Genomic DNA, 9,717 nt, shown 5'->3' with positions numbered 1-9,717 from the left:
TCTCTCTCTCTCTCTCTCTCACACACACGCACACTTTCAGGCCAGGCACCTATTGCCCCCTATTAGATCACTCACTTCTACTAAAGAAATTAAAGTGCTATTTAAAAGACGACTCAGCCTGTGCCTTTTTTGAATCGTATCTTTCAAAACGGAAACAGTATGTATCCATTAACTGTAAAACTTCGTCAAATGAGTTTGTCAGGAGTGGTGTCCCTCAAGGGTTTGTATTAGGACCTATCTTGTTCTGTATTTATATAAATGATTTACCCCTTCATGTGTCCGATGAAAAAGTTAGATGTGAGTTCTTCGCCGATGACTCTTCTGTTCACACCAGTCAAAAATATTTGGAATCCGTCAACTCTTCTCTTCAAACAAGTGTGGATGAAATCACTGAGTGGTGCGTTTCTAATTATATAGCTAATGCAATGATCATTCATCCGATTAAAACAAAGAGTATGGTGATAACCACGAGACACAAAAACACCAATTAAGTCCTTTACAATTACAACTGTCAGTTGGTTCAACTCAAGTGCAGCAAGTTAGGGAACATAGATTATTGGGTGTTACCATTGATCAAGAGTTGAAATGGCAAACTCATTTGAGTAATATTTTGCAAACTAGTATCAAAAATGTTGTACCTGTTATCAAAATTAAGGCATTACGCTGATTCTGCAGCACTCAAAATGTTCTATTACGCCCACATAATGCCTCATATAAACTTCGCATCGACACTTTGGGATAACTGCAGTGATGTTCATTTAAAAAGACTCAATTCCCTGCATCGCCGAGCTGCAAAACTTATTCTGCATGATTTGAATAGGTCCACGGATGATAAACTAAAGCTCTTGAATTTCCTCCCCTTGAAAGATCAGTTGACGTTAAACAAGGCTGTGTTCATGTATAAAATTCTAAATGACGACTGTCCTAAATATTTGCAATCACATTTCAAACATGCCACAAAAAGATATGGGTCCCAAAAAATCATCCCTCCCATACCTCGCATAGACCTCTACAAATCGAGTTTAGCCTTCTCGGGAGCGTTTCTCTGGAACTCCTTACCCCAACAGATAAGAAATGCAACTTCAGTGAAAATGTTTAAGAGACAGTCACGTTCACACATCATTCGTGAATGAAATGTCTTGTTCGATTGTTATTTTGTTAAACATTTTGTACTAATGTTAACGGATGTGTAGCTGATCGGAGCAACTTATTCCCAAATGAAAGGTATAACTATGTCAATGTAATTTTGTAATTTTTGAGTTCTCCTTATGTAATTCCTTAAATGCACATTGTGTTGCATTCTGTACAATGTATTTCTGTATTTTATATGATTGAATTTATATTTGTAATGTGCGTCTGTCTTTATGTGTTGTATAAAGGACAGGTTGGAAGAATAGGCTTTGCCTAAAACCTTTATCCTTTTGTAATAAAGTTCTGAGTCTGAGTCTGAGTCTGAGTCTCTCTCTCTCTCTCTCTCTCTCTCTCTCTCTCTCTCTCTCTCTCACTCACTTTCTCTCTCTCTCTCTCTCTCTCTTCATTACACACACACACACACACACACACGCACACACACCGCACTCACACACGCACACACACGCACAAACGCATACGTACACACTGTATCGTACACACAAACTCACACACAGAAAAACATCCGTGTATGTATATACGGTATGTATCATGCGAGAGAGAGAGGTAGAGAGTAGGGAGAGGGCAATCCAAGATTAAGGGTGGGTACGAAGTCAACGTAGTTGGCATCGCTGATAGCCGTGCCATTGCCAGACACGAAGTGACTCGAGCAGACTTTTCAATGGCACGACAAACCCCAGTCGTCGGATTGCTTGCACCCATCGCGTCCTTTGCTGTTGCGCCTTCGCACTTGCACCCATCGGAAAGCCATACAATGACAAATTCTGTCCTCCGTATTTCTCTTTCTTCATTCCACTGTTGCACTTGCAGTTGCAAACACAACAGTTTGCCTCGTCGTCTCCGCACTTAACTTTGCACCAATCCTCGTTGTCGATTTTTCCTTTTGCCCCCTAGTTCCGGTAGATCTGACAATAAACTTCACAGCGCATGCGCCAAAATTTAAGTGAAAAAGGTCTATTGCCCCGAAAAATGTGTACCTCGATTTTCCTACAAATCCGTTCGGTAGTTTTTGAGATATGCTCTATGATCTCTCGCCTTTTAATATGACGTCATGGGCGTAGTTTAGACTCAATGTGACGTTCTCTCTTGGCCGAACAGAGATTTGAAGTAACAGGTTCAAAGTGTTATTTCCATTCAACGAATTTCTTCAATTTGAGCACATGTTCAACGTCAAACACATACACACTATATATTTTTTGAAATCAGAACATGAAAAGGAATAGACGAATATTAATAATATCTGTTTTGTTCCAACAATGCAGACCGTTGTTTTCTTCACTTCCAAGCACTTGTTTCAATCATACACAACAAACGTATATATTTTCGGATACAGGAGGCAATAGGGATTACAATGATATCACTTTTGTGATTCAAATTCCGATTTTTGAAGAAAAAGAAAAAATAGGCAACTTTTGCATGAACATTTGATACACGGATTTGTAAGGTACCGAGCTCAAATGCAATCCCGTAGTCCGACCGAGGCAAAGATTGTAGGACAAAACGTTCAATAACAATGATTGAAAAATGTTGCAGTGTCGCCTCAACTTTTGCAAACGGGCGAATATGACGTCATCAAATAGTCCTATCAAAAATCAGAGAAAAACGACACAAGCAATTGCCCCGAAAAATGTGTACCTCGATTTTCCTACAAATCCGTTCGGTAGTTTTTGAGATATGGTCTCCACAGACACACACACATACCTAGAGAGACAAACCTCACCCTCCGCCCTCGTTTAACCTTTGCCGTGCTTCCTGGGTTCACCTGTACCCAGAGACACACTAAAATCATTGTAACTCTGGAACCATTAAAGGTATCGTTTTGAAATTTTAAGTATCTCTCACACACCTAATTTACGCTCTGTCTGCAAATTTTTAGTGTGTACATGACAAAACATCAGAATTAATTGATTATGATAATTTACATAAACACTACCGATGGCGCGGGTTCACACATACCCATACTTTTAAAGAGTAGTAGTGATTGTAACTATCCCTCTGCCGACGGCGCGGGTTCTGCTACACCCATAATTACCAAAGCGGCGGAACAGTGTCTGTCTGCCTGTTTGTCTCCAAGAGACTGTCTGTCTCTCTGTTTGTCTGTCCGTATCTCTCTGTCTGTATGTCTGTTGTCAGTTGCTCTGTCCGTCTGTCTGTCTGTCTATCCGTCTATCCGTCTATCTGACTGTCTGTCTATCTGACTGTCTGTCTCTGTCTCTCTCTGTCTGTCTCTCTCTCTGTCTGTCTCTCTCTCTGTCTCTCTCTCTCTCTCTTAGTCTCTCTCTCTGTCTCTCTTTCTTAGTCTCTCTCTCTTTCTTAGTCTCTCTCTCTTTCTTAGTCTCTCTCTCTTTCTTAGTCTCTCTCTCTCTCTTAGTCTCTCTCTCTCTCTTTCTTAGTCTCTCGCTCTCTCTCTTTCTTAGTCTCTCTCTCTCTCTTTCTTAGTCTCTCTCTCTCTCTCTTTTTTAGTCTCTCTCTCTCTCTTTATTAGTCTCTCTATCTCTCTCTCTTTCTTAGTCTCTCTCTCTCTCTTAGTCTCTCTCTCTTTCTTAGTCTCTCTTTCTCTCTCTCTTTCTTAGTCTCTCTCTCTCTCTCTTTCTTAGTCTCTCTCTCTCTCTTTTTTAGTCTCTCTCTCTCTCTCTTTCTTAGTCTCTCTCTCTCTTTCTTAGTCTCTCTCTCTCTTTCTTAGTCTCTCTCTCTCTTTCTTAGTCTCTCTCTCTCTCTAGCTCTTTCTTAGTCTCTCTCTCTCTCTTTCTTAGTCTCTCTCTCTCTCTTTCTTAGTCTCTCTCTCTCTCTCTTTCTCTTTCTTAGTCTCTCTCTCTCTCTTTCTTAGTCTCTCTCTCTCTCTTTCTTAGTCTCTCTCTCTTTCTTAGTCTCTCTCTCTCTCTTTCTTAGTCTCTCTCTCTCTTTCTTAGTCTCTCTCTCTCTCTCTTTCTTAGTCTCTCTCTCTCTCTCTTTCTTAGTCTCTCTCTCTCTCTCTTAGTCTCTCTCTCTCTCTTTCTTAGTCTCTCTCTCTCTCTCTCTCTCTTAGTCTCTCTCTCTTTCTTAGTCTCTCTTTCTCTCTCTTAGTCTCTCTCTCTCTCTCTTTCTTAGTCTCTCTCTCTCTTTTTTAGTCTCTCTCTCTCTCTTTCTTAGTCTCCCTCTCTCTCTTTCTTAGTCTCTCTCTCTCTCTCTCTCTTAGTCTCTCTCTCTCTTTCTTAGTCTCTCTCTCTCTCTCTTAGTCTCTCTCTCTTTCTTAGTCTCTCTTTCTCTCTCTTAGTCTCTCTCTCTCTCTTTCTTAGTCTCTCTCTCTCTTTTTTAGTCTCTCTCTCTCTCTCTCTTTCTTAGTCTCTCTCTCTCTCTCTCTTTCTTAGTCTCTCTCTCTCTTTCTTAGTCTCTCTCTCTCTCTTTCTTAGTCTCTCTCTTTCTTGGTCTCTCTTTCTTAGTCTCCCTCTCTCTCTTTCTTAGTCTCTTTCTCTCTCTTTCTTAGTCTCTCTCTGTCTCTTTCTTAGTCTCTCTCTCTCTCTTTCTTAGTCTCTCTCTCTCTTTCTTAGTCTCTCTCTCTCTCTCTTTCTTAGTCTCTCTCTCTTTCTTAGTCTCTCTCTCTTTCTTAGTCTCTCTCTCTTTCTTAGTCTCTCTCTCTTTCTTAGTCTCTCTCTCTTTCTTAGTCTCTCTCTCTTTATTTGTCTCTCTCTCTTTCTTAGTCTCTCTCTCTTTATTTGTCTCTCTATCTCTCTTTATTTGTCTCTCTCTCTATCTTTCTTAGTCTCTCTCTCTCTCTTTCTTAGTATCTCTCTCTCTCTCTTTCTTAGTCTCTCTCTCTCTCTCTTTCTTAGTCTCTCTCTCTTTCTTAGTCTCTCTCTCTTTCTTAGTCTCTCTCTCTTTCTTAGTCTCTCTCTCTCTCTTTCTTAGTCTCTCTCTCTTTCTTAGTCTATCTCTCTCTCTCTTTCTTAGTCTCCCTCTCTCTCTTTCTTAGTCTCTCTCTCTCTCTTTCTTAGTCTCTCACTCTCTTTCTTAGACTCTCTCTCTCTCTCTCTTTCTTAGTCGCTCTCTTTTTCTTAGTCTCTCTCTCTCTCTCTCTTTCTTAGTCTCTCTCTCTTTCTTAGTCTCTCTCTCTCTCTCTCTTTCTTAGTCTCCCTCTCTCTCTTTCTTAGTCTCTCTCTCTCTCTTTCTTAGTCTCTCACTCTCTTTCTTAGACTCTCTCGATCTCTCTTTCTTAGTCTCTCTCTCTCTCTTTCTTAGTCTCTCTCTCTCTTTCTTAGTCTCTCTCTCTTTCTTAGTCTCTCTCTCTTTCTTAGTCTCTCTCTCTCTCTCTCTTTCTTAGTCTCTCAGTCTCTCTCAGTCTCTCCATCCCCCTCTCCCTCCCCTCTCCCTCCCCCTCTCCCTCCCCTGCAAGAGGTCGGTGAAGGGAGAAACTCGATGCAACCACTGAAGTAGCGCTGTGGGTTTCCCTGAACCCACCCCGTCGTTAGAGAAATAAACGGTAAAAACCCTCTTTCAAATGTATGGGTTCAGACAAACCCGCATCGTCGTTAGAGGAATAAACGGTAAAAACCCTCTTTCAAATGTATGGGTTCAGACAAACCCGCATCGTCGGGAGTGTGTAGTCAAAAGCGGCATCCGGCAAAGGTTAAATAATTCAGTCAAGTATTGACTGAATGTAAGAAGACATAAGACTAGACTATGTACACACAGACAGAAACAAAAAGAAGAGACAGATCGACGAAACAACCAGGTATAATGTGGCGACTAGCTTAAGAGTGAAGAAAACAAATTACCATTTTGTATAAATCAGTAACACAGGAACTCTTCCGCGTAAACAACCACAAATCAGTTCCAAACTGAAGCAATTCCACCGTGAAGAAAATAAGGAAATCCACTCCTTAGCAGCAAAGCATCACGTCAAATCCTGTGATCTTGATTGGTAGGCCTACACAATGACACACTCACTCTCTCGTATCCAAGTTTTACACCACTCAGATGCGTTTTATGTGCACTGTATGTACGTCCAACCGATGAAAACAATTACGAAAACCACTCGTTCTTTATCATTTTACACCGCTTAGACAAAATTCATAATGTAGTCTGTTTGAATGATACAACTTGAAATAGCAAACCCACTTCTTTCTCAGCGAAACCTAATACTAACCAGACACACGTTTAGTCTGTTTGATAGAACACAGTAAACCTTTTCTTTGAATCCGACACTGAGGACACAGTTTAATCGTTGTTTACATGTGTATCACACGAATACAACATTAACACAAAAATAACAAGTCGCGTAAGGCGAAAATACAATATTTAGTCAAGTAGCTGCCATTTTTCAGCAAGACCGTATACTCGTAGCATCGTCAGTCCACCGCTCATGGCAAAGGCAGTGAAATTGACAAGAAGAGCGGGGTAGTAGTTGCGCTAAGAAGGATAGCACGCTTTTCTGTACCTCTCTTTGTTTTAACTTTCTGAGCGTGTTTTTAATCCAAACATATCATATCTATATGTTTTTGGAATCAGGAACCGACAAGGAATAAGATGAAAGTGTTTTTAAATTGATTTGGACAATTTAATTTTGATAATAATTTTTATATATTTAATTTTCAGAGCTTGTTTTTAATCCAAATATAACATATGCATATGTTTTTGGAATCAGCAAATGATGGAGAATAAGATAAACGTAAATTTGGATCGTTTTATAAATTTTTATTTTTTTTTTACAATTTTCAGATTTTTAATGACCAAAGTCATTAATTAATTTTTAAGCCACCAAGCTGAAATGCAATACCGAAGTCCGGGCTTCGTCGAAGATTACTTGACCAAAATTTCAACCAATTTGGTTGAAAAATGAGGGCGTGACAGTGCCGCCTCAACTTTCACGAAAAGCCGGATATGACGTCATCAAAGACATTAATCAAAAAAATGATAAATATTTTCGGGGATATCATACCCAGGAACGCTCATGTCAAATTTCATAAAGATCGGTCCAGTAGTTTGGTCTGAATCGCTCTACACGCACGCACACACGCACACACGCACACACGCACACACATACACCACGACCCTCGTTTCGATTCCCCCTCGATGTTAAAATATTTAGTCAAAACTTGACTAAATATAAAAATGAAATAATGTTTATCCTACATACGTGAGAGAGACACCCGTGAGATAATAATCGTTCAAATCACACGTGTGTATATCATGTAAATGAGGTCATGTCAAGCAAGTCTGGCAGGGACCTGTTTTTCCACTGCTTATGATGCCAAAGTCACCGAGACAAATGTCATTATAGAAACAAAAATTGCGCTCGCTAATTACCCTCGATGAATCTTTAGAACTAACACGTCATGCCACACTTTCAGAGTGACGTTTCTTTGCTTTGACGTAATAGATTGCACGAGGCTTTAGGAGAGATCGAGGTTCCAAAACAAGCGTCTTCAATTTAGCTGCTTTGACTGCAGGACATTTTCAGTAAAAATACACGTAAGTACAGTATGTAGGATAAACAGAATACTACATGGCTTGCTGTGTCGTACCAGATTTACACTCGTTGCTTTTTCAAATAGTGAACAGCTCGCTTTCGCTCGCAGTTCAATATTTAAAAAAACAACTCGTGTAAATCTGGTACGACACAGCAAGCCATGTAGTATTCTCTATTTATAAAAATGAAAAAAACAAGAAATTCCTTCGAGGTAGGAAAAACACCCCCGTTGGTCAAAGGGAAATAACCATTCTCACTGCACCCATTCTCACTGCCACCAACTGAGAAGGTTATTTCCCTTTGACCATGAATATGTTTCTCTATAAGTCCTTGTATAATCTTAATCCACCAATAACTCCCTAACCGTGTGTTTGACTGGTCCCAATTTTTGTAAGGACCGTTTCAGGAATGTATAGAACCTGTTCACCAAGTTTGGTGACGATCGGTCCGTTCATTCTTGAGATCTATATGCGAACACAAACACACAAACACACAAACAAACAAACAAACACATCGACCGAAACCTATACACACCCCTATACCGGGGGTGTAAAAATGCACGCACATACACACAGACGTTGTATGGCAACCCAACCAGAACCTGCTGAAACGAAATGTAAGCTATGATGCTTGGCTTACGATTAATAAAAAAAATAAAATAATAAGAATAGAACTTCTGTACCAAACACAATGACACCGAACTGTATAAGTCGCATTGATCAACATGAGAAAACAAACCATTCCTTCCAAGCCCAATCTACCACTATACTAAAACAAATGCCCTGATGAATTTTGTTTTAATTTAATTTTTTATTTTTGTTTGTATCCAAGCAATATACTAACTCGACAAAGGTATCCCACAAACTGACGAAAAAAACCAAAAACCAGACTTTCTTCGCCAAACCTAGCACAACTGAAACGATGGCTGAAGCTGATGACTTTATAATTATCGCAAACGCCGATACGCGAATCTACACCACACACGGTTACGATAGAGACAAGAGGGAAGTGATTCCTGAGGCCAGTCACAAGGGCCATATACCTTGTTGACACTGCGAGCGAGAGGAGGAGAAAATAATGATTGGCTGAAGGTAATTTACAGGGTCAATTTACATCGCGTGTTTGATCTTAGGGTCGATTGTGGAAAATATTGTTTGGAGGACCCAATAATTAAAGTCGATTAGACACACCTGTGTTGTGTGTGTGTGTGTGTGTGTGGGGGGTATGCGTTTGTGAGTGTGTGTGTGTGTGTGTGTGTGTGTGTGCATGTGCGTGTGTGTATGTGCGTGTGTGTGTGTGCGTGCGTGCTTGCGTGCGTGTGTGTGTGTGTGTGTGCGTGCGTGTGTGGGTGTATGTGTGCGTGTGTGTGTGAGTGTGTGTGTGTGTGTGTGTGTGTGTGTGTGTGTGTGTGTCTGTCTGTCTATCTGTATGTCTTTCTGTCGGTCTGTCTGTTCATCAGGAGCGTGATGATATACAGTAGGCCTAAGCAATCATGACCAGCATTCACCGACATTTCATTCAAAATGTAATGCAGGTATCGTTTTACATTAACACAAACGAATGTTTACTTCTGTAGATAACGATGCAAGAAGGCGGAGTCAGGAGCTTTGATTAACCCGTGAATCCATCGGGGATTTAGAGCTGAGGCACCATTCTTGTAACATACTTGTCATAGTCGGCAACAGAAAGGTGATACAGAGTATCTCGCATTGTGCGCGTGTGTGACTGTCGAACAATCATGCTTTGAATTTGTTTAATAAGGAGCGTAAATGACATTGTTCTTTCGACAATGAGAGCCCATTGACAAATAATAATGCATGCATCCAGCGTTCAACCCTGCTCAAAGCGCTAAACAATCAAAATACTACGACAACATAACATTATGTAACGTGCAATCACACGCATGTCAAAACATAACACATTGCTTTATAAAACATTATCACAAACACACGCACGGGCACACACACGCACTACATAAAACAAATTGCACAATGATACATTATCACAAACATATGCACTCACGCGCACATCAAAGCGTCAAAAAGCGCGCGCAAAACTATGTACATAACATGGGACAAAAATGACCATCAGGAACGGACCAGGCTTGAAAATGTATTTCACGG

Source organism: Littorina saxatilis, linkage group LG14, assembly GCF_037325665.1.
Source record: "Littorina saxatilis isolate snail1 linkage group LG14, US_GU_Lsax_2.0, whole genome shotgun sequence".
Lineage (NCBI taxonomy): Eukaryota > Metazoa > Mollusca > Gastropoda > Littorinimorpha > Littorinidae > Littorina > Littorina saxatilis.
The sequence above is the reverse complement of the archived record's forward strand: the minus strand, read 5'-3'. Positions refer to the sequence as shown.